At 37.1% G+C, this 27330-nt stretch overlaps 1 protein-coding gene across 5 annotated transcripts in view; it reads left to right on the top strand.

Annotated features, from left to right (window-relative positions):
* MARCHF1 (membrane associated ring-CH-type finger 1) overlaps positions 1 to 27330 on the top strand; it is a 262292-nt gene that overhangs the window by 67960 nt on the left and 167002 nt on the right. For all 5 annotated transcript variants that reach the window (XM_033061054.1, XM_033061049.1, XM_033061052.1 and 2 more), the window contains exon 2: positions 17944 to 18022. The gene's annotated coding sequence lies outside the window, so the exon portion shown is untranslated. The remainder of the gene's footprint in view (positions 1 to 17943; positions 18023 to 27330) is intronic.

The following is a 27330-nucleotide window of genomic DNA, read 5'->3' as shown; positions in this document are numbered from 1 at the left end:
GTTTAACACAAGACAGTTGGTTACTATGAGCAAGAGTGCAAAAGTGTTTAGGGTTAACTAAAAGACACCTGATGGCAGCTCTGAGAATAAGAGGTATTTTCTTAATTTGACAAGATCTACTGATATATGATGTTAGGCATGATGTAGTCACAGGATCATGAGAACTACATCCATAAGGGCATGACTCCCTGTCATGCTTTCTCTCTGACCTGTTGACTGGGTTCTGTCTTGGAGAGCAGAAGTATATTTTTGTACGCAGATTGCATAGGTCTTTTCTGCTTGCCATTCTGGGTAGTTTTGCTTTAGGGCTAACTAAATTGTTAGTAGGTAGGGGTTATTTGCTTGCTGGGTTTGGTTGTTGGTTTTGTTTTCTTTCCTGAAGGATCTAATTTTTTTTTTCTGTGAGGTTTTGCATCTCAGCAGGGACCTGAAAGATGATGATAATTTTCTTTCTCAATTCAGTTCCATTTCAAGTGAACTGTAATAGAAAGACAATTTTCAGCCTCTACAGATGACATGGAAAATATGCTTGATGATGTATCTTGGGGATATTTACTTAAGTGCAGTACAGTGATTGAGTTTTGAGATTGTGAGCTTTGAGTTGCAGAACTTCATGCCTGAAGTAATTAATGACAAAAAAATGGGATCCTTAAGTGTATTTTAGCCAGCATGTAGTGCTTCAGTGAGGCACAGTGTGTTGGAAAAACATGTGTCAGCAGCAGAGAACAAATGCTGTTTAGATAGTGAGAAGGAATCTACAGAAATATATGTTTCTCATATGAACTTTGCCTCAAATAATTCCGAATTTGCACATCTCTAGAGATGTTATTTACCTAATTACTTAAGAATCTGCATAGATGTATGATGGTTGCTCTGTGTAGTTTGCAATTTATTACCTGTTCTGTATATGCTTTTGCTGAAGGGGACCTAGCTAGAACATTCTAGAAGAGGGCTGCCATTCTTCAGAGGCTAAGAAATGTTTTTTGGTAGAAATCATGGTGATGAAAGGGTGATTGTTCCTTGCCAGCAAACAGCTCCCCATTTTTGCCTGGGGAATGGCTTTGGTAGGCTGAGTGGAGCAGGTAGTCAGAGATTCACTCAGCTGCTAGAAAGGCTTAAAGCAGGCAGTAAGATGGGCTTTTGAGAAGCAGTCTGGCTTCTGTGAGTTCAGTTTTTAAAGATGGTTAGAAAGATTGAAAAAGAACTGCCTGGAGTTTGTTATAAACTAGACTCTTGTTGGAACTAATTTCCTTATTCCAAGATTTCATTTTTCATGCAAACTTGTTTTCAAGAAAAAGGTGCTGCATCAGTTTATCAGAAATTGTAATTGATGACTTCAGTTGATGACTTTAGTTGATGACTAAAGTAGTAGTGTGGGTAAATCCACTGAATGGATTTAGGATGCTGGTAAATTTGAGTGACCATTGCAGTGTGCAGCAACTCACAGAAGGAGGAGAAGCAAATGCCAGCCTTTGTTTTTGTTTTTTTCCCCCACCTTAACACCCTTTTCAATTCTAGTGAAGCTCCCTTGGTCTTCAAAAGTCAACTATTGGAAAAAATTTAGAAACAAACTGAGGATTGTGTTTTCATGTTTTCTGTGTCCAAATAGTATCTTGAGTTTATGAAGTGTAGAATACCTCCATGTAACAGTGGCTGAAATGCTGGTATTCTTTGAGTATTTACTAGGAAAAATTCTGAGAATATATACCTTGCTTGTGCGTAAGTAAAATGGAGCTGGGTTTGGTTTGTTTGTTGGGTTTATTTTTGGTTTTGTTTTTTTCCTGAGAAAGGTGAAAATAAAAGTTTGAGCTAAAAATGCTTTTGATCCTGTGGCAGTTTTTTGTTTAGAATTTTCTTAACACTAGTCATTCACTTTAGGAATTTAAGGTATACATCTTGTCCTGAAAAGTACATTGCACAATTTTTCTAGAGCAATTAGAGTATCGTGGTTTGGCTTAATTAATGTAAAGGCATAATAAGGCACTCTCCCTAGCAGAGAACAGAAATTATGCAGTGGAGATTTTGTGAATATAATATACAGAATTGTGGACTGAAAATGTTGAGTGAGGCTGGTACTGGTCAACTAGTGGCTTGAGTGTTTCTCCTGTTCCAGAAATGGGATTGCCTGAGGCATGAACTCAAACATTTTGCTCCAACTTTCAATATTTTCATTCTATTGAGTCTTACATATGCGGGAGCTGCAGATGTACTTCCCTTAGCTTGTTAAGTAAGACCTTTTCAATTTAGCAAAGAGGCACACTAGGAGAGGCAGTCACCTAAATGCTGCTTCCAGGTGGCACCATCAGGGATCGCAAGTCTTATTTCCTCTTTGCAGAAATCATAGTACAGAAGTGAAAGGCTATGTTATGACAACTCTCTGTGTTACTTCTAAGCCATCCCCAGTGTATTTTATTGTCATGAGGAAACAAGTACCAGATTCTCTGTGACCTAGTGAAGTTTATGCACCCTGTCACTGGTTATGTATCCTTCGCCATGTTATCCTTTCTTTTGGTTTCTGCAGATGTAGATTCATAAACAGCTCCAATTCAGCAATACCTGAAAAATTCTACTATTTTTTTGGTCTGCTTTTACTTCCTTCCTTGATTTTAGAAAAATCATTTGGGCAATCTCCTGTTAACTCAGCTTGGAAGACACCTAGGTTTAAATGAACTCAGGGAAAAAAAAAAAAGCTTGTGATGGTTTTAATTCGGAAAAAGTGTTTCAGGGAGAGGTAGAATGACTCCCTGTTTCTGTGTTAGGAATGAAGGTCTCAGCATTTGGGAGCAGAGAGGTATGTGTAGTACTTTTTCCTTATGACACATTGCTAGATATCACTTGACAGGTAGGTGCTATGAATTCTCAAATTTATGAACTGAGAGAACTGAGTTTTCTTCATAATTAAATAATTAAATATTAATTTAAATGTTAGATTAATTTTCTATTCACAAAGTGTTGAAATAGAACATAAAAGGAGGTTATGGATGAGTTGACATAACATTTAAATTGTAAAACAGTTGTCCGATAACTGGGAAATGCAAAATGAGATATACAGCTTGCTTCATAGAGAATTTCAAACTTTGAGAATTTTTTTTCATATTTTGAGTGATATGCAATGCCTGTTTTGTATAGTGAGTGAGGATAGCAGGGTAGCAGGGATTGAGATTTATTAATGGCAAAATCTATGAGAACTTGAAAAACAGATGGTACTTTGAAAAATCTACACAATTAAATCTAAGTGTTCACATTATGAAAAAATTATAGTGTCAGGCAATTGGAAAAAAATCATAGAATGCTTATTCCTATAAATACTTTTTCCTAGTTCATTTGTTTATTTAGAGGGTTTTTTTACAAATAATTGAGCACTAATGTTGCTGATGAATATGAGAATAATTACTTTCAAAGAAACAGACAGACATAATGAGAATGTAGTGGTTCAGTTCCTCATGAAGTCAATTCTATGCAAGAACATAGTGGACCTTAACAAAACACTGTGTAGATACTTTAATTCTCAGTGCAGGTGAAAAGCCTCACCTGGGTTCCCTATTTTAAAACCAGAAATGTTCATTCTTAAGAGAATCACAGAATACTTGAGGTTGGTAGGGACCTCTGGAGACTGTTCAGCACAACTTCCCTGTAGGCTGCACAGGGCTGTATCAGGTAATCTTTTGGAGCTTATACAAGGATGATGACCTGCAATCACCCTTGGTGACATTTGCTGATGTTGCCCAATTTGACAATAAGAAAGTCTTTCCTGGTTGCTTCACTTTTCTGTCTTTCAGTTTGTGTCCATTTCCCTCTGTCCTGTGACTGGTTACCATTGGCAAGTGCCAATCTTTCTTTTTTTTATGTGTCTCATCCCTGAGACTTCTCTTCACCATGCTGAATGCCTTTATCTCAGCTTCTCATAAAAAAGCTTTTTCCTTTAATCATCTTTGTTGCCCTTCACTGAACTTTCTTCACTGTGCTGTCTTGTACTGAGGAGCTTGAGGCTAGAGTCAGCCCTCCAGATATTTCTCACTAGTACTGAACTGAATAGGGAAAGAAGCACTCCTTTTGACCTCCTGGAGAGGTCAAGTTACTCTGAGCATCTTTGATGTGAGGGCACACTGCTGGCTCATGGTCAGCTTGCCTACCAAGACTCTCAGGTCCCACTTGGCCTCCCACCCATACTGATACCTGGTGTTCCTCCACAGGAGCAGGACTTTGCACTTCCTCTTAGTTGCATTCCATGTCTTTTGCCATTTTCTCAGGCTGTCAAGGTTCCTCTTAATAGCAGCACAATCCTCTCATTCTGGTTTTGCACTATCACTGTTATTGATGGAGGTATTGAACAATATTGGCTCTCATATCGACTCCTAGGGTGTGTCTTTGATGACTGGCTTACAACTGGACTTTGTGCTTCTGGTCCACAATGCTTGACTTTCAACACTGGACAGTTTTCATTGTTGATCACTCTTGATTTTAGATGGAAAACTTGATTTATACTAGCTGTTGTTGTGAACAAGGATTTTTAAATACACATGGAAATGCAGTAGTCTGTGCATAGACATCATAATATTTTGCAGAAAGCAATAATATGTTAACATAATTCACCTAAAAAACCAATCAACAAGTACAGAAATCTATTTTCCTTATTTCTGAGGCTCATGGGAAGCATTATCATCTGATTCAACTGACTCTAGATAGTCCGCTGATCTTCCAGTGTCCTCTTGTTTTCAAGCCAGGCCAGGATGGAAAGACAAGAGCCCTTCTAATTCCTCTGCCTAGATGGGGAAACCTGAGATCAGCAGGGTTAGTGTCATCAGAAGAGTAACTTAAAAAAAATTGGCAACATAAAAGTGAGAAAGATGCTGAAGATACCAAGTGGGGAAATAAATGCATCTATGGCAAGGTGCTAGGCTGTCATAGATGGCTTTTAGTCATTGTTATTCTAAGGTTAAAACCAATGTGGAATCTTCAAGTATATTCATGTAAAAGTGCAGTTTTGAGGGATAAGGAACAGGGTGATGCTGCTTTGCATGTGAAAGATCACAGGATGAATATGAAAATAACCTTCTCTCACATTTGATCCTTAGTGTTAACTGTTGAGCTAGAGATGCTCTGTGACAAAAAATTCTGATTTTCAAGTTTTATGTATGCTAATAAGTGGATGGATATGATATTTTCTTAATTCCATTAGGTCCCTTTCCCTGTTCACATAATATTTGTGTAATCCAGATGATTTCTTGTCATCTCATCATGTTCTCTTTTGATTTCGGGTGTAGGAAACACAAAAGCTGAGTGGCATCTATGGCATCTGGTCTAACAATATAAAACAAACTCAGTGGGATGTAGTTTAATTTATTAAAAGAAAGTATTTCAAGTCATTCAGTCTTTACCTTATATTTCTTGTGACAATTACGTATTTGGAACATAGGACAGTTTCTGTAATCATGTGCCTACTTTTCATCTGCAGGAAAAGTAGGGAGAAGAGTTTTTCTTTGGAAACTTCTAGCAGGGTCCAAGGATCCAACACTGCATTTAGTAAATGTAGATTCATTTCTAGAAATTCTGCTTCTTGGACAGATGTGTACCTGAATTTTATGTATCAGTCAATAGTAATCCGTATCACATTGAAGATTCAAACACAATACAGAATTCCTCCAACCAGAGTTCTTTATATTTCCTAGTCCTGAAGAGCTAAGATGCGGAACCTCATCCAGAAATCCAATATATCTACAGTAATTTCACGATTATAAGCCACAGCATTTTGACTAAAATTTTGGTCTGAACCCAGAAGTGCGACTTATAATCAGGTGTGGCTCATATATGGACAAAGAACGAAAAGTTGCTGCTTTAGTTTGGAGGACAGGTGTCTGCTGAGAAAGGCAGGAACTTCTCTTTGAAACAGAGAATGTAAACCCCCTCCCTCCAAATTATTATAATTTTGAAGTCAAGGGCCTTTCAGGCAAAGATATGGGAATTAAGAATAACAGTTCTTTACTAGGGAAATTAAAATAGAAATACAGTACTACTGAGAAACAAACTCCAAACCCTGACAAAGTCAGAGTACAACCTGTCACTCCGTCAGGCAGGGTGTTGGAAGCAGTCTGATTAAATGGTGGTTGCAGTCCTCCTGCAGTGACAGACGTGATTCAGTTGAAGCAGTGGTCCTGCAGAAGGTGCAGTTTCCCTCTGGAGGTCCAGTGGTGATGTGGAGAAATCCAGTTTTCCTCTGGAGTCCAGTGGAGAAAGGGGCTTCCTTAGTGTCCCAAAACCTCTGTTTTTGTCTTGGTAAGAAATGTTGGGCTCTTTCCCCTGTCTGGAGCAACTTCCAAATGGGATGAAGTAATTTTATCAGTCCCACAGTGGGACTCAATGGACCATTAGCAGAAAATGACTTGCTGGAGGAAGGATGGGTTGTGAAAAGATAAAGAACAATGCCCCGCCTGGTTTCGATGGATGACCCATTAGCAGAATATCTCCTGCGGAGATAAGGTTCACTGCCTGCCCCCACCCTCAACAGATGGTGATAGAATAGATACCTTTTAACACACTCTGTATTGACTTATCTGTTACGGTCATGACACCTGATTTACAAATTGTTATCACTATAGTTTGTTTTTGCTATCTGTCAAGTTCAGGAGGAAAGTTTCTGATTGTGTCTTTTGTGCTCGTGGTAGCATCTATGGAAGGCCAATATGTAATTGCTATATTTTTGGGTCCTGTTTACTCACTTGTGGTTTAGGAATTTTTAAGGATTGTTCTTTGTCACTTTTGGAATTTGAGAAGAGGAAATCTGATTCCACTTGGGTCACCTCCTTTAAAACTGAATCATAGTGAAAATTGCATGTTGAAATTCTTAGAATATATTTAATGACTTTTGCAGTGATTCTGGCTCCTATACCTTCATTCACTTCCTATAGTGTTGTTGTGGCTGAAAGTTTTCAATTCAGCAAGTAAAGTCGTCAAAAGAGACATTTGTTTGAATGTGCCTTGGTGTCTTCAGTCTTTTAGTGAAAATTCATGCCAAAATTTCTGCACAAACCTTGAAATATTTTGCAAACTTTGAGCCTTTGAGGATTTATTGAATGTGAGGTCACCGTGCACAGTATGGCCATGCAAAATGTTAACTATAGCAACTACAGAATACTGCAAAGGAGAGTGAGCAGAGAGGTTTATCTGAAAGAAGGAATATCCTCGGACATATAAAACATTCTTAAGAGAGCCTCCTCAGACAAAGATGATATATGGGCATTTTTTTGATATGAAGTACTTTTGTTTTGTAATGCCAAGCAAAATAAAACTTCGGATGACTAGCTCTCTTCCAAGTTTATTTTAATTGGTATTTCTGGTTTTAAAGATAGGTTTAGCTTGTATTCCCTCATAATTTAAAACTTGTGGATTATTCTTAAGTCTTTAAAGGAATTAACACCTTAGAATTAAATCCAGGAAAAATCAAAACTATGAAAATACGCACCCTAAAATTTTGGTGTGTCTCTTAGTTTAATGAGAAAAAGAAGGAAAAAATAGCTTTTGAATTTTGGCAAAAAATTTATGGAATAACTAGGTGAATGTTAAACTTACCTAAACAGGCACGTACACATGCTGTGCAATATTTTGATTTAAAGCCTGTGGGAACAGAAACAATTGGTGTTTTTCAAGGCATTCTAAGCTGTGATACTTGCAAAAACTCTGTTGGATTCTGCAAACTTGCAAGTGTGTTCGGAGCACCTCACCTCTTTGCACTCTATGAAATCTCCAGCTTTTCTGATTTGTAGTGGTTGGAGTTTTTGTTTGGTTCGTTTTTGGTTTTGTTCTGGTTTGGATTTTGTTTTTTTGTAATTCTATTTCTCTGAATACTATTCAGGGATGGATTTGATTTCCTGTGATTTTTACCATCCATGCTGCTTCCTGTTATGAGTTTTTTGCATCAGGAAGACTGGGTGGAAAAAGGAAAGGATCTCTATATCTTCTGCTAAGATTTCAGTTCATAGAGTATTCTATCAATATGTACAGAAGTACTTTGTTCTGTAGCTGATTGTTTGAAATTGTGCAGTGATTGCTAATGACAAAGGGTGTCCTGTCAAAATGTTCTGTTAAGAACATCCCTGCCTTCCTCAATATGTTTTAAATAAAGGTGAGCCTCTGTCAGTTCTTGTTTGAAAGGCAGAACCAAGAGTACTTGGAAAGAAGCATTTTGTGCATCTTTCTTTGAGAGCTGAACTCCCAGAAACTGTTGGTGTGCTTTCCACCGTGACTGCTAACATGTGCTGCCATTCTGATTTAGACCAGGGCCACGCTGATGATCACAGAATCATTGGACAAGCCAGGTATTGGAGCCATGATGACATGACTTCGTGCTCTGCTGTAGTGACAGAAAAAGCACGACCTTTAATCCTTTCTTACATCATCCTTGTCATTAAATATACATAGGGTGAAATCTTTGCCCTGCTGAAGGTTGCAGCAGTTTTGCTGTTGACTTCAGTGAAGTCAGGCCTTTACAAGTTGTGTGTTGTAGGGAAAAAGGAGGAGGTTTGGATTCAGGTAACTCATGAAGTATTTTTTTGTTTCGTTTTTGGTTATTTTGTTGTTTTTGTTTTTCTATTGAATGCAAGTATGAGTTCATTTTGCAATTTTTGTGGTCTCCTAAAGATAATCCTGCAGGCTTTCTTTACGCTATACAACCACAGCTTTTCTATTCCTTCCTGTTGCTTGTAACAAGAAGGGCTAAGGCAGAATAAAGAGCTAGAATGCAGAAATAAAATGTCAGTATGGATAATTTCCTCTTATTAGGTGATATCCTCCCTTCCGCCTGCCCAAATATGCAACTTCTTGCCATGGCAGATATATTATCTTTGAATCGTATTTAATTCTAATATAATGCAAAAGCAAATAGAATTTGAAAAATCAGCAGAGATTGAACTAACAGTTAAATAGCTGAGGAAGCAATGAAAATTTTCAGTTAAGGAATATGGTATCCAGTACAAAGACTCAAGGAACTTATTTTTAAATTAATGGTTAGTGGAATATATTCCTACAATTTCAGATTCCAGCTGTGGGGTACATACCAATTGCTTGCAAAAAATGTACCTCTTCCTAGTTACCAAATGTACCTTCTTGTAATTAGGATTCAAACAAACAGTGGCAATGTCATTAGTTTAGTTTATCTGTAACCAGTGTCAGGACTGAGCTGGCATTTGAAGTTAAGTGCTGTTGTGACTAAAACCAACGCACAAATAGGATGCAGGATAGACATTATCCTAGTCTTCTGAATTATCTACCACATTTCAAAGTTGTCAGTGGATAAGAGTCCAAGATTTTCCATTTCCTGTTGACAAAATCCTTTTCCAGTAGAGATCCGACAGATTATTTGTAGTCTGTCTGTATTGTCACACAACAGATACTGTAGAAAGGTGATTTTTATCTTTTGTGTGACCTTATCCAAATCACAGTGCAAATCCTGGTCTCCCTTTCTAATACTTGCGCCCTAGTCTGCTGTCAGAAAGGGAGTGAGATGGCAAGGCTGAAAGCTTGTCTGCTCTGCTCTTTCACTGATGGCCAACCAGCAGCACTGACTGACAATGCAAATGAGAGCTAGTTTTGCTCAGAGATACAGTTTGAGGTAGCAGTGTGCAATTCCTGATGGTAACCTAGTTTTAAAATTGTTTTTCAATTTATCTTTTTATGTCCTTTTAACCTTTTGGTTTCTTTTCCTGTTATGTATAAAGCATAGATATACAGACATTGCTTTTAAAAGAAATGCTTGTCGCTAACAATCTTTTTCTTAATCACTTTTTTTTTTAAAATCTTTAGCTTTGATTATGGTAGTATTGAAGCCCAGATTGAAACCAGCTAATGGATTTTGCACAGAAAAAGCATAGTTACTATGGCTACACAGCACCCTGAAAGCTTAAAAGGACAAAGCATAAATGAACACAGTCCTGGCTGCTTAGCCATTTGCAGAATTGATTGTAATAACTTAAAATCTTTATAGCCTTTCAGATTTTCAGAAAAAGCAGGATGTTAGTTCTGTAAGAATTTCTGTTTTATTTTTAGATTAAATCATAACTTTTGAAGTAGCATATTTGGAAAATACTTTTCAAAACATGCTCTGCCTGTAACCAGTTCATCTCACATGTATTACAAGCAGTAGCATGTGATGAAATTTGCTATTATGGTTATTTCATCACTGATGTTTTTACTATGGTATTTTTAAATTAGTCAAAATCAAGTCATCCAATGGACAGGTAAACACAAAGTACATGTGGTTTGAGGTAAACTTAAAGTAATGTCCTTTTTACAGGTTTCACTGTAATTTTGGCTGAAGTAGTTTTAACTTTGGTTGTCTTACAAACCAGGAAAATCAATCTACATATTTAAGAGAAACACTTTGTATACAGTAAAGAATAATAAAACACTTTCATGGTTAGACTCATACAATTAAGGTTGAATTAGCAGTTTTTAGGATGACCCTAGTGACTGATGGAATCAGAAACCTGTTTTTGCTTGAAAAATAAAATGCATTAGAATCCCAAACATGTCACTCACAAATTCACAGGCTTATTTCAATAGCCTATTAAAAATGCAGAATATAAGTTTTTAGAGTGGAATGATAAAATGCATTTATTGTTCATCACAAATAATTGGAAGTTCTGTCCACAGATAATTGTAGGCTTTGTACTTTGATGGATGGGTAGTAAACCACAGGAAAGGTAGCAGGTGAGCATGCAGGTAGTTTTGTAAAGACATATTTATGTGCTCTAATTTGCGGGCAGAGGGTTCTTGTATTTGTATTTTGGATTTATCTCTCCTGCAATATTTGCATATATTCATAAAGTGAACTGACTTGCTGCATACAAGACAGACCAGCTGAGTTGTCCTCCTATTGTAGATCTGCCCTGTCCTCTGTAGAAATGCCATATTTTGCTTCATTAGTCCATCGTGACATTTATGTCTAAAAGATGTAAAGAGGCCTTTCTAGCTAAAAATGGCAGAATCATTGTATAGAATTTCACCATAGAGACAAGAAATCTAGACTAATCTGCAAAACATGTTTGGGCCAAATTACAAGGGGAGCAGATGAATGTGCCCGGGAAAACCAAAGAACAACCCAAGGAAATTATAGGGAAAAGTAGGGTGGTTTAATCCCAGATGGCAACTGAGTATCAGGCAGCAACTCACCCACTCCCTGCCTCTGCCCTCCAGTGAGGAGGAGAATCAGAAAAGTAAGGTTTATGGATTAAGAGTTTGTGGGTTTAATAATTGAAATGAATTTAATAATAAAATATAAAATATACTCCTGCTATTACTACTACTACTGCTACTAGTTAATTATTATATTATTAATGAAAGGTGGGAGAGGACTGATTCTATGAATAAAACCCAAGAGAAACAAGTAATGCACAATACAGTTTCTCACCCTCTCCTCATGGATGCCCAACCCAGTGTGACATTTTGTGGTATGGAAGGTCCCTTTGGCCAGTTGTAGTCAGCTGTCCCAGCTATGCTCCCTTATGGCTTCATATGCACCTCCTCACTGGCAGAGGACGAGACAGTAAAAAGTCCTTGATTTGGGGTAAGCACTGCTGAGTGGCAACCAAAACAGAAGCATGTTATAAACATTATTCTTGTATTGAATCCACAACACAGTACTGTGTCAACTACTAAAAACACTATTAACTTTATCTCAGCCATAACCAGGACAGGAGGGGATGCTGATGGAAAATTTTATTGTGGGAATTTAATCTCTGAGATTGCTAATTATAGTAGTTCTTAAAGTAACTCTAGGTTATAAACTATCACCATAAGCTAAAGTATGGTGGTGTAAGAATGACCTGGAAGGTCTGATTATCTTCCAGATCTCCACCGGCTTATTCCTAGCTGATTGTTTTTGGTCAGACAAATCTAAACTAAAAGATATCAGACTTTGAGATTCGTAGGCTAGTTTTCCTAAGTCTAAACATTTCTTCTTTAATGTACAGCTTGAGCAATACTTCTGTTGCAATTTTACACAGAATCAGTGTGCTCAGGACTAGGGTGGTATTTGGGATTTTTTATGCTTACTTTCAGAGAGTTTTTCAAAACTTCACTTAAAAATGTTTGTTTCCACTATGTCTTAATTTAGGGAGAATGGGTTCTCAAGATAGGATCCAGGTTAAAAGGAATTACTTTCATGAAATCAGTGTTACTAATTTATCTTGAATGAAAACGTATTGAGAAATTTTCCTATTATTTACATTTCTTCGATCATTATAAATATGAGCATGTAAAAATTAGAAGGGCTGGCTAGTAATAATTTGTAGATGATGATGTCTATCAGAAGTTGTCCCATGGTAAACAGTCATTGTGGTATTTTCATTCCAAAAGTTACTTTTTAACATATTATTTCCTTATTCTTTAAAACTTAGGCACAATTTGTTTTGCTACATGCAACATAATGATTTTGAAAATTTAATCAAGGGAAAACTACCATTAGATTGACAGTTTTTAAATAACTATATCTCCCACCTCACCTTAAATGATTTAAATGTAATTCTCTTGGAAAATTAAGTTATTAAAACAATAAAATATAAATGCCTGAAGAGATGGGCTGATTCATGGGTATTTATTTCATTCATGTGGATTTTTTTTTTGCTTGAAGAAATACTGCGTTTATTATTTACTTAAATACTGCAGAAAAATATGCTGTTTGAAATTCAGAAGTGGATCAGTTAGAAGGGCTTTGATGGAAGACTGAGACTATGTGATATTTAGTGTTGCCATGGGAAACTGCTTTGCAAGAGCAGTTGCAGAGCAGATGGACCAAGATAAATAAAACAGATACAGGTATTGAATAGAGATTGTTTAATGTTCTGTGAAAAAACAGGAAAACAGGAACTTGAAACTATATAACACAGTTCTTTGATTCGCCCCTTTTTTAATGGGTATGCTGTTTGATATGAGTAGTTAAATTGTGAAAGTTTCCTTTAAATTTTATTTCCAAGAAATCAAAGAAAATGCCAGGCTTATCTGCCTCATCTTCTTGTTTAATGCAAAATCCGTAGAGTCCTTACTTTATGCCATAATATACTGCCTTTTTGGACTAATCTCTGAAGTTACATTTAAGTACACAAAAACTGTGAAATGAAAAATCTTTGTTTCAGATGTTATAATTTGGTTAGCTTCACATGCTCTTGACTACTGGCAGCTCTTTTATAACTTTATAAACCTGCTTTTTTCCTTGATTTAAAAAATAAAAAAAGATAAGACTCTCACCCTGTTTAAGAGCTGGAATGTCTTTGTAATCATGTTTGGTTACACAGAAGTTTGTTTCCATAGCAACATGAACACAAACTATGTCCATGCCACTAACTACGTACAACATGCCTTTGTATGAGGAGCTGTGTGCAGAAATACATTGTATTTCTCTTTAACATTTGTTCTTTGTTCTGCCTGGCAATGAATAAAATAGCCACATGCTGTTTACTTTTTCTTTAAGGAAATATGTCATTAGAAAATTTAAAATACAATTCGTAGTCATAGCCTGTCAACAACTCAAATTCAAAGTTGTAGAAAGGAAAAGCTTATGGAAAAATAAAAACTTTACCTGTTCTCTTGAAAATGTAGGATTTCAATTGCAAAATAATTTTTTTCCTCTAAGTAATATTTTGGTTATATAATATTTCTTTGGATTTTCTACAGTCTAATTGTGCTTCTGTTCTTTATGATTTACAAAACCTACTCCACAGGTTGATGTCTCCATCTGAGTGGAAAATTTTTTGGGAGATGCTGTCATAAACCCATGAATGCTCACATAAGTGTTGGTGTTTTCATTTAGTATAAAATGCCATGAAATTCTATTCCACTGAACACCATGCAGGTGACTCACATTTGTAGTGCATATTTTCCGACTTTTTTGAATGGTCAGAGCAATGTTTGTTTGCTTTTTTATATATATGTTTCCATTACAAAAAAAAATACATTTGATGTATTTGTTATTAATCCATTTTAATATCAGATGTGAACACCTACCTGAAGTTCTATGTTTATTTATGTTCTGCTTTTTCATAGGAAACTAGGAGCATTAGCAGCAGGAATTATTGGGAAAAATTTTTCTAATTCACAATGACAGAATCACAGAATTGTTAGGGTTGAAAGTGACCTCTAGATCATCTGGTCCAACTCCCCTGCCAAGGCAAGGGCAGCTAGAGCAGGTTACACAGGAACACGTCCAGCTGGGTTTTGAATGTCTCCAGAAAGTGAGACAGTTACAGTAATTTCACGATTATAAACCACACCTGATTATAAGCTGCATTTCTGAGTGTTGGCAACGTTTAGTTCTGTGTCCATATATAAGCTGCACTGGATTATAAGCCACACTTTCGTTCGCAGCAAGGATCTGTGTGCAACTTTCACAAAGTTGCCAATTAGTAACAGAATCGCGGGATCGCGGGGTTTACTGGCTTGGCTTGGGGCCGTGCGGACTCGGCTCGGCGTGGGGCTGCTGCGGGCTTGCACTTCTGGGTTGGCAAATTTCTGAACTTCATCCGTATATTGGCCGCTCCAGATTATAAGCCACTCTTTTGGGTTCTGACCAAAATTTTAGTCAAAAGGGTGCGGCTTATAATCGTGAAATTAATTGGATCAGAGTATCTGAATTTCTCCTTTTGCTTTTAATCTGTGGTTTTAAAATCTTACCATTAATATCCAGGAGTCCAAAAGACATATTAACATTCATTAGGGTCAGGGTTACTATATATTTCTAGTTTTCAGATATAACCAGTTAAAGCCTTTTACACTAGCTAAAACACACTGAAGTTGATGGTACATTTTTTCCCATGTGTTGTGGAGAGATTTCATTAGTGATTAATTTTTTTTCAATTTATTTTAAGAGACCAGTTAAATAAAACACTTTCCAGAATCATAGAATTGTTGCAGTTGGAAGGGACCTCTGGAGACTGACTAGCCCTTTGGTCAGAGCAGGGTCACAGGGTAACATAGCACACATTGCTCAGGACTGTAGCCATGGGGTTTTGAGTATCTGCAAGGATGGAGATGTATCTTGGGCAACCTTTGCCATTGGTTGACCATTGTCATAGAAAAAAAAATAAAATCATTATGTTTAAATGGAATATCTTGCATTTAATTTGTTCCTGTTGCCTTTTGTCTTTTCACTTGATACCGCCAAGAAAAGTTCTGCCTTCCTTATTCTGCCACTGACCAGGTATTTATAAGCATAGGACAGATCCCACTCCCAGAGCCTTCTCTTCTTGAGGTCCCCACCTCTCACAACCTCTCCATACAAAAGGTGCTCCAATCCTTTACTTACCTCCATAAACTTTAGCTGACCCTATTGCAGTACCTGTCTCTCTTGGGCCCACTACAACATTCAGGGTGGCTCACCAGAGCTGAGCAGAGAGGAAGGATGACCTCCCTTGGTGTGCTGGTGATACTCTTCCTCATGCAGTGTGGGTTGCTGTGAGGGCACACTGCTGGATCATGGCCAGCTTGTTGTCCCTCCAGTCCTTTTATGACAACATGTTTGAGATTATTTCTGCCAAGTGCAGCACTTCACATTTCCCTGTATTGAACATCATGAGGTTACCGTTGGCCCATTTCTCAGCCTGTCAAGGTTTTTCTGAATGGCAGGACATCTCTCTGATGTATCAGCTACTGTTAGTTCTGTAGTATCTATTCATTCTGTCTCAACTTGCAAGTTATTGATGAGTTGCTGAGCAGTATTGGCTTTCGTATTGACACCTGGTGTGTGCCTTTGATGACTGGCCTCCGGTGGACTTGGTGCTGCTCATCCACAACCTTTTTTGGTCACCAGTACAGTCAGTTTTCTGTTTACCTTATTCTCCATTCATCTATTTTGTGTTTCATCAGTTTGTCAGGGAGAAGACAATGCAAGGCTGTGACAGAAACAATATCAAAGTCAAGATAAGCAATTTTCAGTGTTCTGTCCTTGTCCACTGGGTCAGCATGCTTGTTGTGGAAGGCTAACAGGTTGGTCAGGCACAATTTCCCCTCCATGTATTCATGTTTACCATGTCTGTTTGGCAATATCTTTCAGGTTTATTTTCTCTATTCCTTTCCTAGGAGTTGAGGTGATGCTGGGACTGAATTTCTTGAAAGTAGAAGTGATATTTATTTTCTTCCAGTCCTCAGAGTTTCTTCCCCTTACCTTGATCTCTGTTATCCTTTTTGATCTTTCAGTGATTGAGTGCTCTCACAATGACATCAGCCAACCTTCAATATGTGTGGTGCATCTCATTATGGCCCATGGATCTGTGTGTATCCAGTTTATTTAAATGCTTCCTAACCTGATCCTCCTGCACTGAAAGGAAATCTGCCTTGCTCCAGGCTTTCTTATGGTTTTCAGGGACCCGGGATAGGTGAGGAATGGTTTTATCTGTGAAGAGTGAGATGAAGAGGGCATTCAGTGTATTGGCCTTCTTCATATTTTTTGTGACCGGTCTCCATCAGGAGATATCTTTTCATTCATATCTTGTGACAGGGAGACCATTTTCTATAGCTTTCTTATGCTGCACAGCATCAGTAGAAACTTTTACTACTCACATTATGTGAGCTATCTACCCATGTCTGTGATCCAAGTGAATTTGAAATTCTCCAACTGCATGCAGACCTCTTAATTTGTCCTGTTTGCTTTGCTGTGTGCATTAGCAAACAGGCTATTTGGAGAGGCACAAAAGCATGCTGTTTTCCTGGAAAAAATAGAATACCTTTACCATAATTCTGCCTGGTAGCCATTTCCCTATGTTCACATGTACACAGTTGGGGTGGAACCCCTACAGCCCTGTTTTTTTGCTCACAAATTTCCTCCTGTTGACATTGCCCCATACTCTTCACTTGCCAACCTGGTCCTTTACTTTCTCTCTTGATTGCTGGTCATGTTCCCCTACTCCTTTTTTTCCTAGTTTGAATTCTCATTACTGGATTGGCTAGCCTGTTGGCAAAATGGTTTTCTCCACTTATGTGGACACCATCTCTGCTAAACCATCCCCTGTCCTTGTAGAACATCCTGTGACGTTTAAAATCTAAAACCCCATAGCTCACACCAACTGCACAACAAATTGTTATGGGATCTGTTACTTCCTTTTTCACCCTTCTGCTTTTCTGGAAGAATTGAGGAGAAAACTGCCTGGGGTCTCCATGCACTTGACTCCTCCCCACACATAATCAGCAGCACAATTAGTGGTCAGTGCTTTCGTCAGTGCCTCTGTCATCATCTTCAGTGCTTGTATGGAAGAGCAGCAGAGAGTCATAGTCTGCATCAACTTTTTGCGATGTCCTGATCTGAGTCTCCAGCAGGCTGCAAACCTCCACAAGCAGCAGGTGTGAGATTCACTCCATCCAACAGAGAGCTTCCTGCTACAAATACCCACCACAGGTACCTGTGCAGCTCCGTTCTTTTTCTGGCTTGAGTCCTTTGCAGGACAGAGCTTGCATTTGCTATTCTTACGAGATAACTATTTTAGTTAAGTGTTTTATGTATTTTACTCTTTGTTTTGTGAGCAAATATGGATAAAAACCTTACTGGACAACTAACTATGTGGTTTTGCTTTTTTTGGTTTTAGTAAGCTTTATTTACTTTTGGATGTTATCCTGCCAATTCCATATGGGTTAACTGGCTGTGCAAAGGCTTTTTGTACTAATGTGATTGATGGAGGGAGAATCATGTGTGGTTTTCCTGTGCTCAGGAAGGTCAAGGAGTAATCTCAAATCAATTTGAAAGTCTACAGAAAGATTAATGTATAGCAGTATCTGGTACAGGATTTGATAAAAATTATTTAAGATTATCTTTCAAGTCCAGATTTTTTACTTTAGGTTATGCCATTTGGAGGACACCAGCTTAAAAAATTTTCCCAAACCTTGCGTCATCTGTTTTAAGGCAATGAAATAGATGCTATTTTAACATTACAACTGTTTTCATGTGTGTCTTGTTTCTCTTTCCTCTAGGAGATGAACCCAGGAAGTAATGTGAAAGGTCATGTGAAGCTCTGTCATAGCAGAAATTTTCTAAAAGATTACTTTACCTGTAAGTTCTTATTTTCTGTTGTTAAAAATTAAGTTTTATCATACTGTGGCAGGAAAAAAATACTTTTTTTTGGCATTTTGACTTGTAACTTAATTGTGAATAGAACCTTTCCAAGTGCATTATGTGGTAACACTTGCTATTATTCAAGTTCTGTATTTTAGTAAAGCCCAAACAAACATTTTTCCTCTAAGTGAATAATTAAAACTAACATTTTCCCTAGAACCTATTAAGGTTTTGAATCCAAAGAGCAAGATATTCATGCTGTTTTATTACAGATTATACATCCAGTGTGATGCACGCTAAACTGCAATTACTTGTTTTTCAGAAGTTATTTTAAAAGTGAAGGGTAAAAATTATTCAAACTTGAATGAGAGTGTGGAACTACCACCAAAAGCTCTTTGTAAAGATTTCATGTGCGGGTGCCTGCTGTGACTGAGACATCTTTGGAATTTGGAGTTATTACATTATATGATAGTGCCCTTTACAATTGTGTCTCTTGTGGCAAAGAATTTTCTTCAAGCTAAAATAAACTCATTTGATTTTGTATATATCTCACAATAAACTCCACTTACGAATTTGAACTGTGGCTTTCATCTATCTTGAGTCTAATCGTCTACATCAAAATACTTAAATTGGGAGATATGAACTTGCTCTCCTAGCAAAGTTGCAAGAAAAGTATTGAAAGGTACATTTTACAAAAGGAGCAAAAACCATTATTTTTGATTTTGGCAGATTCGTGTGGGTGGTGGCAGACCTTAGAATACAGATGTTCTTAGTCCCTGTCAAAAGATACCATTTGAAAATATGTAAATATGCCAAAAAGGTATACCCTGAAGGAGATTGGGAGTTTGCAAGCTGCAATTTCAGCACTATGTTAATTTTTCCCCTTTTGTGTGTGATTATCATAGTTCAACTACACATCACCTAGATAACAAGTTCTTGAAAATTATAAGGGGGAAAGCACTATGGAAAATGCTTCAAAACCTATGGTAGGTGTTTAATCCTTTAAAAGTAATAATTACAGAATTTTTTGTTATCTGGCACTCTGTTTTAAAGTAGCAGCAATGCCTATGCATGTGCAGTGTAGGTAATTTAATAAAGCAATAAAGTACATTTACAACCTCCCAGACAATAAATGCATTATCTGGAATCCTGCAAACATGCTGATTTTAATAGCATGACAACATTTGAGGACAAAGTAGCAGAAAAAACTTTTTTTTTCCCAATCTAAAATTTTCTGACAATGTCAGAAACACTGTCTATTACTATGTAGTTATAGACAATTCTGAAGTCTAGATAAAGAGCTGGCAATATCCAATATTTCTTACTCTAGACTGCAATTTATTTTATAATTCCCATATTCAACCATTATTTTGCTATAAACAGAAAAAAACACGTAGAGAGGAAAAGGATGTTGTTGTTATTACTAATATTTTATGAGTACAGATTGCTACAAGACAAAGAAATCTAGAATTTTTAACCATTACATAATTCCAACTTATTTGTGTTTTTGCTAGATATAATTCCATACTGCTAATTTTTGTATTGATTAGAAACTTTTCTGTTGTGTGTTTAATGTACCTGCTAGTATTCTTAATTAATTTATCAGTATTGTAATACTGGCTGTCATGATATACAGACAAGCAACAACATAATTCATTGAGGTTTGTAGATTGTGGTGGTAATTGATTATGATCAGTTTTGTAATTGTTACATTTTTCTTTCCAGAGGAGTTTCCATGTATTATTTGTATTAATATTAGCTGGTTAACAAATCATAACTTCATAAAGTAGTTTAGGTTAGAAGGGACCATAAAGATCATCTCATTCCAGCTTCTCTGCCACTGGACCAGGTTTCTCAGAGCCCCATACAACCTGGGCTTGAGCACCTCCAGGAATGGGGCATCCACAGCTTCTCTGGGTAACCTGTGCCCATGACTTCTTACCCTCTGAATAAAGAATTTCTTCCTAACAACCAATCTAAATCTCCCCTCTTTTAGTTTAAAACTCTTTCCACTTGTCTTATCATTATTCACCTGTGTAAAAAGTTACTCTCCCTCTCTTTTATAAACTCCCTTTAAGTACTGAAAGGCCACAAGTAAGAAAATAAGAATCTTTTTCTACCTTCCTCCCCAACTGGGTTGTTCTATGTTCATCTACTCACTCTCAAAATAATATTTCAGTCCTGTGTTTATAAAAGATCTAAATTTTACCTGTCATAGTATGTTCTGTGTAAAATAAGGAGTAGCACAAAGTCTACCGCTACATGTTTATAAAAGAACCAGAAGTTCTAAATATGAACCAGAAGTTCTTAATATGATAGCCATTCACCTTGATAGAAATTTAAGAGCAGAATTGTTCTGTTTACACACTAAATTATTCCCATTTAGGAAAGGCATGTTTGCTGATGCACAACAACAAGTGTTCCTCGTTTTCTTTGAATAATTCTCTTTCTGGATCTTCAAGAACTTAGCTTGTCCTCCTATACTTCTCATACCATCTGAAAAAAAAGATAATTGGAATACCTTTTCCTGATTCACAGTTATAGGGTTGGGTTAGTTATTTGGAGATAACAGTGAGAGTCCAGTGCAAGTGTGGCAAAAAACAAGACTAACCGAGTTAAAAAACCAAAAACACACTACCAAGTAGTAGTATCTATGGAAATGGGTGATCACTAACACAGAATTTTTTTGGTGTAGAAAATTCCAATACCGTAAGAGCACAGTAATTTTCAAGGAGTGTCATGCACAGCTCTAATTAAGGTTTCACTGATCACTGAGGATTGAATCTTCACTGCTCTCCCCATGCCAGCCTCTCATCTTTCTGAACTGAATTTAGACTTGAACTTTAATATCAGGTGTTACCTGGCATATGTTTTCATGTCAGCTTCTGTCAATATATTCAGGGGAATATAAGTTTTAATTGTAGCATTTCTGCATACTGTAAGCATCTTCCTGATCATAAATTTATACGAACCTAAATTGCAGAGTAAGGAGAATAGAATTATTGCAAAGGTCTTTCATGTTTTGCTTCATTACTTATTATGTATATTTTTTTTTAATAAGGGGTATACTGAGGGATGTAGTTAAATATATCTGAACTGATGGCAACAAGAAATACAACAGCTGTCCCTGTTGTTGCTTGTTAATTTGCTGTGCTGAGGTGTAATTTCATGCTTTATTAAAATCAGACATATTGACTACGATTTGCTGAAGGTGAGATAAGGGGACAGACTCCATGAAATTTCTTTGTTTTAAAAAGCATGTGGTACCTAATATTCACTGGAACTAGTGGTCTGGGAAAACTGTCCTGTAAGTTAAATATGTTGACGCAGTAAAGAGCATCAATGAAACTAAACCAAAATATTTGATTCTTTACAGTCAGTATGCAGTTAATATTTTCTCTGGCATAAACTTCCTAAATCGCAGGTAGTGTCGCAATGCATGTGTAGATATCAAGATGGTGCTAATCAACAGGTGCACAGCATTCATAGTCCATCAGGCATGGCTTCATTAGGTACTGAACATAAGGAAAGTTTATAGAATTCTGTGAGATGTCTTAAAAATTAAGAGCTTGATAGCTCCTCATGACCTAAGCAGTGATAAAGTTGAAAAAGAGCTGATGGAAAAAAACAAAAGACACAAACAAAAGAAAAAAATAGCAAAGAATTCTCAGGAGTTGAAGGTAAGATATTCTGTTTCAATTAAAAAAAAAATTGAGGTCCAGTGGGAGAGAAGAAGGAGAATGATACAAGCAGTGGTACCTCTGAACACTAGTTATTTTTGATTGGTCTAAAGTTTTTCAAATTCAGCAGAATTAACTTTTTACTTTATTTCAGTGGTGTGAAAATATACATTAATTTTATATATTTCTATCATTAATAAGTCTCTGGTTAATTATGTGTAGGTTTAGAGAATGTGTGGGTAAAATTCTAAAGGTTTTGATTCCCTCATTTAACACAGTGTGGTTACAGTATATGCTTCCAAATAGTGCAACAAAATTTGGCTTCATAGCCTCTCTCAAGACTGAATTTGCATCTGTTCCTCTTGACTGTCTTGACCGTGCTGCAGAAGTAGCTTGGGAGGGAAGGAATGAACATTGGTGTGTAGCCTCTCATTTTTACTTCACCTGCTTGTTACATTCACTGGATATTAGTCCACAGTTAGTCCATTGACAGGAAAGGTTACCTGGGATTAAGAGCCAGTGAATTTTTTTTTTTTGTGGAGTCTGTTTTCAGATAATTGTTTATCCTGCAAATAAGAGTAGTGCACTTCAAAACAAGAGTCCTAATGATATTAGAAAAAGTACAAAGAAAAAAGAAAATTCTTTATGGTCTAATTCAAACCATTAAACAGATACACCAATTTTGGGTGAGATATGGTATTACGTTGTATGTCTACTGCTCATATTATCTGGTTTCAAGTAGAAAGCTTTGTTTCAGCTTCCCAGCAGACAAAAGGTTCAACTCCAGTACCAATAATTTACAGTGTAGAAGGATTGTGTTGTCATAGAGGTGCAAGGAGGACATCAGGATCTCTGGAGTGCCCACACATGCATACTTCTCTCTGGGGAGCTTCTTTGGACCCACTGAGAGCAGAACACTCCCGAGAAACCTCACATTGGTAAAAATGCAACTTCCATTTTTTTCCTTCATGTTGCCGAGAAGTTGATGTGTCACTGAGTGTCTCCCTCCTCTGAAGGCAGGTCTTAGGTGATTGTCTCAAGAAATGTCCTTCTGCAAGATTACTTTTGCTGTAGACTACTGATAGAGTCCGAAGGACTGTCGTGATTGTGGCTTTCTTGTGCCTTCCGCAGAGCTAAAGAGGATAATTATTGATTAATATAATGAACCAAAGACAACAGTGTTTTTGTGGGCAGATTCATGCTAGAATGGTCTAAAGATTCACTGTCTCCTGGAAAAAATGTGTAAGCTCTTGCCTCTAAACTTGAATGGGAGAGGAAAATTCATACTTCTGTAATTACTTTGATTGCAGTTTCTTGTTGTAATCTATTTCAGGTAAACCTACACTGCATGAATCATAAGAAATTGCTAGTTAGAATGTCAAGAGGTGCTCTTGCTCCTGAATTAACTAGTCTAGCATTAATGTCAGGTCTGTGTAGCTGTAAGATTGGGGTTGTTTTTATATCCCTTTTTTAAATTGTGTGCCTTGTGAGAGCATTGCCTTTTAGCTGTGCAGTGATCTCTTATAGCTTGCTTGTGTTTTTAGATTTTGTATGAACTTTTGTACCCCTCTCTCTTCAAGATAGCCTCTTTGTACAGCTTCAGTTTGTGGCTGTGACTATCAGTAAAGATTTATTTAACAGAAAACAACCTAAAGAGTGACATTAGAAATTACTGTCAGACAGACGGGAAGGCAGTAGGAATACTGATGTGTTTCTCCTTTTGTGATTAATCGGTGAAAGAAGTCTGTATTCTAAAAGTAAACAAGCGAAACTTGTCTGCTTGTGCTGCTATGTATAGCTTTCTGTTGGCCAGGAGCTGGGAAGTATCAGCAGCTTATGGGTTTTTTTGGTTGAGTAGCCCAGCAGTGTACATAGCTTACATCATACTGGCCATGATGAGAGCTGGGTAGAAGATCTTGAGAAAACAAGGTTTTGTGCACCATTGCCACCTCCCATTACTAGCATTGCCTAGGTGTTGCTGCAATCCTTGGCCTTTCCAGGTTGAATTATCTTGTTATTAGTGGTAAAATTGGAAAAATAGTGCTGATAAGTGGTATTTTTGCATTTAAATAGCTAAACCACATAGTTGTAACTGTAGTTACAGCTAGAATTTCTTAGCAGGTACACCCTGCAACATACCTTGGTCATCTTGTTCTGTGGTTGGAGACGTGGCTGCACCAGAGGTGTGTGTGATTCCTACTGCGAGTAAGGCTTTCCTGCTGAGGCATCTGGTACTTGCACAGGTCAGAGAGGAATGATGGATATTAATGTTGTATTCACTTGGGAGATAATATTCCTGGGATGTTTTGTCAAAATAATTTAAGAATTCTACTGGAAGTGAAAACTTCCTTTGATAAATTCATTTGTGCAAAGTGTTCAGAAAGTTAATTCCTGAGGCTGTCAGCACTGACAGCACTAATTTTCTCTGTTAATTTCAGAGCATGAAATTTGTCCAGACGTCTGGCTTTGTGGAGGAGAATTGTTTCTTTGGAGGGTAGACTGTACTCGCTGTGTGTGGCTAAGGGTTAGCCTATTTCCCTAGTGTGTATCCGTCAAAGAAACACGATTGCAATGCCTTCCATTTTGAAATAAATTTAGTATTTGTGTTGAAATGACCTGTTGAAGAGGTGGGAGTAGTGCGTGCGTGTTAAAGAAGCAGGTTAATGATGTATAATGACTCAGTTTGGCTCAACTGATAGTAGGCAGGAAGATCCTGGAGCGACCCTTGCAGTCTTTTGGTTTCGTAGGTGCTCCCATCAGGAGTGTTTCCTGGTTTCACCAGGTCAGTAACAGCTGGCTTCCATCTCCTCACCCATGAGCAACCCTGAGAGGCAGAACAGCTGAGTGTTCTCCTGTAGTAGGGAAGGAGCACGTGTGTGATCCTGGAAGGCTGGAGCTGAGGAGGGGCTGTGGAAGGCTCTGCCCTCACTGACTTGGCAGTGGCAGTGTTTGTGTGTCAGACTGGAGCTGTCTCTCTCTTTTTCAGGTGATATAATGAAGGCATTTCCTGAGAGCTGACAAAATGTAACCGCATTGCTCACTAAGAGAGATTGAAAGCTGATGTTCAGTTCTTGAGAAAGCAAATCAACAGTAGTTCTTTTCTGACCACAGACTGAGATTTTTTATTTTGGAAGAGATTGAGTGTCTTTTATTTTAAATTATGATGGGTTTTTTTCCCCCCCCTAAGTAAATCACACTGTATTTTAATGGAACTAAATATACAAAATAGAGAAGACTTATGCATAAGCAGAATTATAAGACAAAAAGATATAAAAGGAAGCTTTTTTTTCCCTGGAAGATTTCTCTGAATTGCATTGGTTTTAATAGTCCACGTAAATAAATTTTCAAAGATGTCACCATGAATAAGAACTTCGTTATATTTGAGAAATGCATTTAAGTACAGCTGTGCTGCTACTACTACTACAGTAATTTCACAATTATAAGATGCACCATTTTGACTAAAATTTTGGTCCGAACCCGAAGAGCAGCTTATAATCAGGTGCGGCTTATATATGGACGAAGAACGAAAAGTTGCTGTTTTAGTTTGGAGGACTGGTGTCTGTTGAGAAGGGCAGGAGCTTCTCTTTGAAATGGAGAATGTAAACCCCCTCTCTCCAAATTATTATAGTTTTAAAATCAAGGGGCTTTCAGGCAAAGATATGGGAATTAGGGAAATTAAAATAGAAATACAGTACTACAAAGAAACAAACTCCAAACCCTGACAGAGTACAAGCTGATACCCCGTCAGGCAGGGTGTTGGTAGCAGTCCCATTAAATGGTGATTGCAGTCCTCTTGCGGTGACAGATGTGGTTCAGTTGAAGCAGTGCTCCTGTAGATGGTGCAGTTTGCCTCTGGAGGTCCAGTGGTGATGTGGAGGAATCCGGTTTTCCTCTGGAGTCCAGTGGAGAAAAGGGCTCCCTTAGTGTCCCAAAACCTCTGTTTTTATTTTGGTAAGAAATGTTGGGCTCTTCCCCCTGACTGGAGCAACTTCCAAATGGGATGAAGTAATTTTATCAGTCACACAGTGGGACTCAATGGGCCATTAGCAGAAAATGACTTGCTGGAGGAAGGATGGGTTGTGAAAAGATAAAGAACAATGCCCTGCCTGTTTTCAATGGATGGCCCATTAGCAGAATATCTGCCATTGAGATAAGGATCACTGCCCCCATCCTCAACAGATGGTGATAGAATAGATACCTTTTATCACACTCTGTATTGTAACGTGCGGTTTATAATCAGGTGCGGCTTATATATGGACAAATAATGAAAAGTTGCCGGCACCCGGAAGTGCAGCTTATAATCAGGTGCGGCATGTAATTGTGAAAATTACTGTACTAGTATTGTTAGTATTAAGTGGAATTATGGCATGTTAAACACTTTGAAGCAGGCAAATATGGACTCATCTGGAGAGATGTATTCTTAACCAATAGCAATTAAAAATTATCTTACTAGCTCTTATAAGTCTCATCTGAGACTTAAATTTGGATTTTGCTAATATATACTATAAACAATTCTTTCAACAAAGCGTCTAAACATCTTCTGATTCTTAATGCAATTTTGACTTTAACTACAGTCTGTAACTGAATTATTTAAGCTGATTTGATGCTATGAGAATGCCAGCCTTTTACAATTTATGAAATTTATTCCATACAATTTCATTTTAATAGGTTCTTGCTTCTTATTTCTGACCTACTTCTTATGTGCATCTTTTATTATTTTGTTCCCTTTTGCTCTTCATCATTCATCTCTTGCAGCTGGATGGTCTGTCTTTTTCATCAATCTTTCTGCAGGTGGAAGTTTTTTGGATTTTATACTGTTTAAGCGAACCTGATGGGGTGGGAGTGTCACCGTGAATGTTTATGACCTTGCAGCAATTGCTTCTGTGAAACTGGTGAAAACTGCCACGAAACAAATGGAGAGCAACTACAGTAACAGTTTTGGGTTTGTTTTGGGGTTTTTTCCTACTTTTTGTGTTGGTTATCCAAGGTTTTAATGTGATCCTGGTAGGCTGCACCTATATAAGCATATATATCTGCTTGCTTGATATTAGAATAAGCCATAGCAATAGTGTCCTTTGTTTGTTGCAAGAAAAGTACCTCAATACCCATGCGTAGTTGTTTTCAGAATTATGATCCATGAATGGAAGAAAATATGGTATTTACAGACATAAGTTGGGCACTGTCATTATTGCAAGGAGTGTGAAATTGAAATTGAAATCAGAGAATTTTTATCCTTTTTGTTGTTTTTAACAAATGTAATGTTATGTTAATATAGCCTAAAAGTTCTAATTTTATTAAGGCTGGATTTCTAATTTTCTAGACCACATATATAAAGAAATATTTTTTCCTGTAGGAGTGCCTAACATCTAAATATTACATGAACATGTGGGTTGAAAATCGAGTTTTGCAGTAGTAGCTTTTTTCTTTAAACATAGCTTAGTTGTTCCATCTTTTATCCCCTTTTTTCTGGTTGAAAGAAAGTTGTTTGTTAAGAAGCTTACAAGGAAAGTTGTAATCAAGTGTTTGTTCACTTATATAAAAATAAAATAAAATAAATAAAATAAAATAAAATAAAATAAAATAAAATAAAATAAAATAAAATAAAATAAAATAAAATAAAATAAA

The sequence above is a fragment of the Catharus ustulatus genome, chromosome 5 (assembly GCF_009819885.2).
Source record: "Catharus ustulatus isolate bCatUst1 chromosome 5, bCatUst1.pri.v2, whole genome shotgun sequence".
NCBI classification, from domain to species: domain Eukaryota; kingdom Metazoa; phylum Chordata; class Aves; order Passeriformes; family Turdidae; genus Catharus; species Catharus ustulatus.
This window is presented reverse-complemented; position numbering and strand designations above follow the sequence as displayed.